Genomic DNA, 8,432 nt, shown 5'->3' with positions numbered 1-8,432 from the left:
CTTGAAGATCTAAGAACTAAACCACACACAGAAGAGGAGGAGACGACGACGTTTCGGTCCGTCCTGGACTATTATCAACTCGATTGTGACTTGATAATGATTTAAGATTACACAATCGACTTGAGAATGGTCCAGGACGGACTGAAACGTCGTCGTCTCTTCACTTACTGGTGTGTGGTTTAGTTCTGGTATGTTTATAAACTCTATTTTATTGTCATAGTATTTGTAATTGAATGTAATCTTCCTTCGAGATATACAAGAGTAAATACAGATAGTAAATACAGAAGTAGAAGCCGACAAAGATGACTAAATTCAACATGTGTTGTATTGTAGAGAGCGAGGCGCCCGGTCCCTGTGAAATTAACTAAGGTGCTTCTTGGAGTCAGCAGTGCGACTCGAGATGTTGTCGACATTTGGGACAAGCGGTATATATACGCCTCAATTTACACTAGATCCACCATCTCTCTAGTGGCTTCGACGGGGACGAGAAGTCGGCGGCTTGTCAAAGGTTCCCCCATTGTTCCGGAGGATTTTTTCCAACTGGATTTTGAACTGAAGTAATGAAACCAGTTGGTAAACTTGCTCCAGAGTGGTGTACCGTACTTCTAGAGGTATACACATTGCCAGTTTACTTTAGTCCCGCACTTGTGTTCACGACTAACAACAGTAAGAGACCTGTTTGATCAGGTTCAAGAGTCAAGGTGTAAGTCTGGCAGAAAACGACAAGGAGGTATGTGAGGAACTCGACAAAAGATTTCCGGATGTCTTAAGAAAAGAGCCAGAGTGTAGACCTTGGTTGAGAGAGGAACGGCCAGAGGTAATACTGGTTGATATATTAGTCACCACAGAGGAGGTTAAAGGACACCTCAAGGAATTAGATGCAACAAAATCAAGATGACCTGACCTAATATCACCATGGGTGTTGAAGGAGGCAGCGCGGGTACCTTGTCACCCGCTAACTTAAGTTTTCAATCAAATAAGAGACTGGAAACTTCACAGAATTCTGGAAAAAGGAACACGAATAGTCCCAATGCTCCAAACAATAGGACAGACATGAGGTTATCTTGAGATGATTTCGGGGCTTTAGTGTCCCCGTGGCCCGGTCCTCGACCAGGCCTCCACCCCCTAGGAAGCAGCCCGTGACAGCTGACTAACACCCAGGTACCTATTTTACTGCTAGGTAACAGGGGCATGGGGTGAAAGAAACTCTGCCCATTGTTTCTCGCCGGCGCCAGGGATCGAACCCGGGACCACAGGATCACAAGTCCAGTGTGCTGTCCGCTCGGCCGACCGAGAATCACTGGAGTGCAGACATTTTGTAAAACACCAAAAACATGGGTTCAGGGATAGTAAATCAGTGCCTCGCAGATTTAATACAATTATATGACTAGGTAAAAAAAAAGTAGACAAGGAAAAAAGGATGGACAGACGACTGCATATCCTTGGTCTGTGAGAAGGCCTTTGACTCAGCATCCCATAAGAGGCTGTGGCATAATTAGGAGAAGCAGGCAGGAGTGACAGGGAAGGTGCTCCAGTAGATAAGAGCGTAAGCAAGCAATAGACAGCGAGTTAATATAAGGAGTGAAGTCTCAGAATGACGAAATGCGCACCAGCGAAGTCCCACGTGGTTGTGTACTTGGACGTATCCTGTTCCTCTCAGTGTTTACTGATGATGCAAACATTAAGAGATGGATTAAGGCAGAGGAAGATAGCGAGAGATTACATGCAAGTGTTTAACTCAAGTAAGTTTAAAGTAATGAAAGTAGAGGTAGGAGAGCAGGAGACCGGACACAAGAAACCAATTGGGAGATGAAATCTTTGAAGAATCAAGTAAAGATCTGAGGGTTGACATCACCAAACTTTGTCTGCTTGAGCCAACGTTAAACAAGCATATAACACCCATCCACCTCTCACCCCCCCCCCCCCAGCACCACACAGCACTCACATATAATGTCAAGTTGTCCTGTGTGATGAAAGCTCACGACTTTGGGCAAGAGTGAGGAGGGAGGCTTGGACGAGGCCAAGTTTACACCTGACATTTCCCCCTTGCAAAATGTCAACAGTGCCACAGTCGTCTCCACCTGCCGTAAACCCTATGTTAAGTTGTCACATTCCTAGAGCCAGCTTGGGCTGGTCTTCTTGAGCCGTGTAGAGTCAAGAGGAACTACTGACTATACGGTACAGCTCGACCCTCGTCTTACTGGTGTGGTCAGTGCAAAGGTAGGAAGCGGATGCTGGTGTAAAAACCATCTTCTATATGCAGGCGAGGACTCACAATAATGTGGCTGAAATATGGCACAATCGACTTGAGAATGGTCCCAGTACGGACCGAAACGTCGTCGTCCCTTCACTTTCTAGTGTGTGGTCTGGTCAACAACATCTTCTATACTCTCATTTTCAAGTTATGAGTTAAATAACTTTGATAATGGGTTCTCACTTGTCGAACATTTATATATCTTGTTCATTCAGGTAGTTTACTTCTTGTTTGGTGTATCAGAGTCAGTACAGACGAAATAAATGATATGATTAGTGAAAAAGCCCCTGATGTGATAACTGTACTTGACACCAAAATCATCTTCTAAGACATTTTGAATGCAATATTCCCAGGGGTCTGCCAGGCAATAAGGACTGAAAGTAATGACAAGGAGGGAGAGAACACTATGTCAAAAGGGACAATCCTTGGAGGAGCTTGAAGGAGAGAGTAAAGATGCAAGTATTATGTCACTGAGACAATAGTCAAGATGAAGGGTGTTGTTTGTGGTTACTGACAACACCACCAATATACACCACCATACACCACCAATATCAAACACCACTAAACATTATACACATATACTACTGAAAACACCAGTAACACCACATACAGGAAACGCCATCTATGGTTGTATTGGAAAGGACCCTAAGTCTCGTAGAAGAGAATATAACACATTCACTCGTAGATTTTCATCTATTATCCACTTCGATTTTTAATTTTATTTAGAGCTATGCCGTAAAAAAATATATATAATATATATATATATATATATATATATATATATATATATATATATATATATATATATATATATATCTTTATATAAATTTTTATTTATATATTACTTTATATCTTTATATAAAGATATAAAGTAAACTATTATCTGGTGTAGACCAACTGCAGCTTCTTATATACCCGCCATAGACTCAGAATGTGGCGTGCCTTTCTGAACAATATTTTGAAAAACAATATTTTTGTGAACAATATTTTGTGCCTGTTCAGGATGCCTAGGGTCACATCTCCTGGAGTGAGGGAGGCTGCCACGATGCTGCCGTCCTCATGCTCCTCATGTTTAGCTCCTCATGTCTCATAATACGTCTTAATGAGTCATTTATGGTAGCTATTTGACTTCAAGCCATTGCATATTGCATGAATATAGCTCATGTGTGTGTTTGGGGACTCAACCCACTGTCGTTTCTGCCATCCCAGAATGTAGACACCCTACCAGCCACACCCCAACCCCCTGCCCATACCCCTGCCACCCTCGGGGCTGTCCCTGTCACCAGGCACGCCGCTCCTTCCTCCAGACACTGATCATTACCAGAGAAGCCCCCTGGCAACGCCGCCACAATGGTGGTATCGTCCGATAGTTAATGAGGGGACCGGAAAATGCCAGGAAGAAACCCCAGCATCCATTGTGCCCCGTCGCCATGACAACCTCCCTCACGTTATTGATGGCTCGCGTACACAGGTGAAGGGTCACTGGTTAGGCCAGCCTCAGTCATCACCTACACCAGCCTCAGTCATCACCTACACCAGCCTCAGTCATCACCTACACCAGCCTCAGTCATCACCTACACCAGCCTCAGTCATCACCTACACCAGCCTCAGTCATCACCTACACCAGCCTCAGTCATCACCTACACCAGCCTCAGTCATCACCTACACCAGCCTCAGTCATCATCTACACCAGCCTCAGTCATCACCACTCACCAGCCTCAGTCATCATCTACACCAGCCTCAGTCATCACCACTCACCAGCCTCAGTCATCACCTACACCAGCCTCAGTCATCACCTACACCAGCCTCAGTCATCACCACTCACCAGCCTCAGTCATCATCTACACCAGCCTCAGTCATCACCACTCACCAGCCTCAGTCATCACCTACACCAGCCTCAGTCATCACCACTCATCAGCCACCCACAACACGCAAGATACAGAGAGGAATACATAAGGTAAACAAGGAGAGCCTTTTTAAAGTGAGAGAAAGTAGGATGAGATGACACAGGTGGAAGCTGGAAACACAAATGAGCCTAAGAAATATAAAGAAACGTGCCCTGTATCAAGTCAACACACACGTGGAAGGGACCAAATGAAGAAGTTGTAGTAGCCACCTCCATCCACAACTTTAAGGCAGGAGTCGACAAAGAATTCGAACGTCAGAAGAGTTCAATTATAATCAACCCGTCCTCGGACTAAGTCCATTCCATCCAGCGGTCGACCTGGACATTTTTATGATGTATTAGAACGTTGTAACAACTTGCTATATTGGTTGTTACAACTTGTTAGGTGGTGTTCAAACTTGTTCCAACGTTGTAGCGACGTCGTAGTTTGGTCGTGTGTTTATTCCGTCCTTTCCCACCATCTGAACCCAACACCCTTCCCTTCCCCATCACCCTTCATACACCCTGCAACACAACATTCCACAAGTGTTGCGACAAGTTGCACGACAGTTAAGGTCTTACCGTTGTGACAAGTGTTGTGGGGTCGGCCCCCTCGACGTCTCAGTGTTGCAATGGCTTGGCGCTTTCTCCTGATAGTTCCCTTCAGTGTTGCTGAGTATTACCTCAACGCCGCCATCAACGCTGCCAAGTAAGGCTGCATCTTCACCCAGCACACACCTACATGCTGGCACAAAGTGTACCTGTGGCATTAATCACACAGGTGCCAAGTGTTCCATGGGACCCTATGGATCCTGGTAGAGGAGGAATCATTCAAGGCCTTGTCAACTCGGCACTCAAGTCCGCTCCTATGTACCAATCCTGAATACCAATCAACACTGGTAAACACTACTGTGAACACCCACTCTCACTCCTCCTCCTCCTGGAACTCCTCTCACAAAGTTGTATGTTACTCCCACCTCCAGTAAGAGGGAGGTGCCTCTCTTCAGACATACTTTAATACTCTAAGTCATCGTCTGAACTCTACCCGACACGTACTTTATCTGATATAATCCACACTAGACCCAGTTAAGTTTCCTCGGTCGCGCGCACAACATGGTGAACAAAGAGACAATTCAGTGACATCAGCACTTGATCAGCTCCATAGCGCAACTGAGGTCTTCTGGCCACTGGGGCTGCCCGGGTATTTCTTGTGATGTGTTCCCATTGGCTGAGGCTCAAAGATGGTGTGCCATGGTTGGTCAAGTCTTCCAGAGCGCTCCTGATTGGTCAGGGGAAATTTGATTCGACCCATCAAGAATATCTAATATGGCCGTCCACCTCCTCCGAACTCAATACACACAATTAACCTAAGTACAGTTATTAAACACCTACAAATGTACATAATATGTGCAGACAACAATTATCCCCCAGAGAAAACTAGGCAACTTGAAAATGGCAGCACATGGAAGTATAAAATACAGTTTTATACGTGTGTAGCTTCATACTATTGAAGCCCCTTACATTTTAATGGGTCGAGTAGCAAGGTGGTCTACGTTCTCCTCTCAAAATCGAGAATCCTGTATTCGAGCACCAGGCGGGAAAGAAATGGTTGGGCACGTTTTCTTTCATCTTATGCCCCTGTTCACCGAACAGTTAACATGTCCGCGAGAGCTAGTCAACTGTTTGGAGTTGCATTAATTGCAATTGCTGGGAAGTTTGACCCTGGAGGAGTTCAGTACAACCCGCCTGGGTGTCGGGGGTCATGTCCACTACATCCAAGATTATACGCAAAAGTGACAGTAATTTCCTCAACTTTCCCAGATACTAGGACTGGACGGTAGAGCGACGGTCTCATATCTTGCAGGTCGGCGTTCAATCCCCAACCATCCAAGTGGTTGGGCACCATTCCTTCCCCTCGTCCCATCGAATTAGCCAGTGCTATATAGTGGTAATGGCTTAGTGCTTTCTGCTAATAATTAGCTCTCCTCGTGAACTTTACCAGTGGGCAAGTGTACGTCAGTGTGCAACACTTGGCCGTGTGTCAGCAGGTTCACAACTTTTCCTAGAGTGTGGATGTCAGCTGTTTCCAAATATTTGCCAGAGACATTGCTGTTGTATAATGAAGGCATCAGGCAAGCTGCCAACACAGTCTGCTTGACAGGCGGTGTATAGACAGTGGTTAACACCACTTATGTGTGTACACACTGACTTGACTTTAGTCCAGGACTATGTTCACTACTAAAGTATAATTACTGGCCTTAATAACCCCCTCCAGAGGTTGATGGACTTTAAGCCCATCACCGTCCAAAATGAGGTCTTATACTCACATCTGTGAATACTCACACCTGTCACAGTCGCACTTGTCGATGGGCCGGATTCTCCACACTTCTGGGACCGTCACTAATTTTGGAATGTGGAATCGAAGTTCAGAACTAAGTCACGTGGCTAATCCATAACATCTTGAGGTTATCTTGAGATGATTTCGGGGCTTTAGTGTCCCCGCGGCCCGGTCCTCGACCAGGCCTCCACCCCCAGGAAGCAGCCCGTGACAGCTGATTAACACCCAGGTACCTATTTTACTGCTAGGTAACAGGGGCATAGGGTGAAAGAAACTCTGCCCATTGTTTCTCGCCAGCGCCCGTGATCGAACCCGGGACCACAGGATCACAAGTCCAGTGTGCTGTCCGCTCGGCCGACCGGCTCAAACATGCCCAGCTGGTCACACGAGCCACGGCTTTCAGTCTGTGAAACTACTGGTTGTCCTTCCGGTATGTTCATGACCGCGTGTTGAACACCAGAGGAGTGCATTACAGGCACACATGCACAAGTCTCGCCTACAATTGCCTGTTAAAGAGGAAGCAGCGTTGCTCACTTCTGCAGTATGGGGGGCGGGGAACACGTCAACTCTCGTTGCAGTCAAGTCATCTTAATCCGTTCATGTGTTCACATATTGAGAGGAGAACAGAGAGCACAGTCATGCCACCCTCCACTCTCACGGCTAAATAATACGTTCTTGCCTATTAAGACTCCTTCCAAGTAGCCAAATGAAGCCGACGCCGGTTGATACGGTGAACCGTGCATTACCCGACGGTCTAGTGTCGCTACAGTGTACATGTCGTACACAGTAGTTAGCTCTCCAAGTGACACGATATTACCTCAGGGTTACTGTGGCCAGACTCAGCCGCCCTTAATGCTATCTTCCCTCAGCCACCACCTCTCAGTGTTGTCACTGCTGCCACCACTGGCGTGAATATAGGATATCTATCCTGGCCAGGATATCTACCTGGGCAGAAGCAACACAGTGTCTCAGGTGTGATGAAGAACATCTTCCACTCACCTGGTGCTGCTGATGTGGTGTTGACGAGGCCAGGCACCTTCTCTTCCGCCAACACAACTCTCTTCAACCACGTGTTCCTCACAGCGATGTTCGTCATTTATATCATTCCTCCAAAGATCCCTCCATTCATACCACTGCCCCCAGATTACAGTTTAGTTAGGTACGTTAAGCAGAGGACGGTAGAGAGGTGTCCAGTGGTGACCACGTTTGAGCACACACCACACTGGTAATAGCCAGATGTCTCCCATACAGTTCTATATTCACCTACACCGCTGGGGTCTGAGTCCATGTCCCCATCACTCAGCGAGCTTCCAAGGTGCACTAGAGCGCTGTGTCTGGCTGTGTGTTAACTCCCTGGCAGATCACAGCAAACCTGTATGCTATGCTTCATATTGAGACACATACAGACAGTGTGGGCTGAGGTATCTTGCCGCCTATACTCTCAAATCTGGCCAGTTATCGGGAGGCTGTCTGATAGCGGTGATAAGATTAGTATGAAAGTGTTGACTGAAGCCCTCGCAGCCGCTGCTCACCTGCGTACCACGAGTACACAAAGAAAAACTTGCCATTGGAATAAATCCTTATAACTTCATCAATATAAAACAGTTTGCTTATTATATTTTAGTTAATAATTAGAGCATTACAGGCCGATATTGTCTTGATGTATGATAACAGCGCATTACTGTGCAACAAAATAAATTAGATGGTAATCATGATAAAGTTATTCCATTATTTTTAATTTCCAGCTATAAATACAATTTGTGTCAGTAGGTAGAATTGCCTGGAGATGTGGTTCATGTGAGACCTGTGAGTGTAGAGGAGCATCAGGATGCACCAGAGTCCTAACACAGGAGACTCTGGGAGTCCAGACCTTTGGAATAGTCTCCATAAACTGCGACAACCAATACTTTCCACCACTCGACTTCACACACACAGGAACTTCATACTTACGAATA

The 8,432-nt window shown here is 46.0% G+C and overlaps 1 protein-coding gene across 2 annotated transcripts in view; it reads right to left on the bottom strand.

Annotated features, from left to right (window-relative positions):
- Positions 1-7,897, bottom strand: part of LOC123754956 (mucin-2) — a 126,604-nt gene extending 118,707 nt beyond the window's left edge. Inside the window, exon 1 of one of the 2 annotated variants that reach the window (XM_045737304.2) lies at positions 7,477-7,897. The gene's annotated coding sequence lies outside the window, so the exon portion shown is untranslated. Of the gene's footprint in view, positions 1-4,721; positions 4,916-7,476 lie in introns of those variants that run through there. The other variant, XM_045737307.2, reaches the window with a different exon arrangement.
- Positions 7,898-8,432: the final 535 nt, after the last annotated feature.

This window comes from Procambarus clarkii, chromosome 28 (genome assembly GCF_040958095.1).
Source record: "Procambarus clarkii isolate CNS0578487 chromosome 28, FALCON_Pclarkii_2.0, whole genome shotgun sequence".
Classification (NCBI taxonomy): Eukaryota; Metazoa; Arthropoda; class Malacostraca; order Decapoda; family Cambaridae; genus Procambarus; species Procambarus clarkii.
Note: the sequence above shows the minus strand (reverse complement) of the source record. Positions and strands in the feature narration are given on the sequence as shown.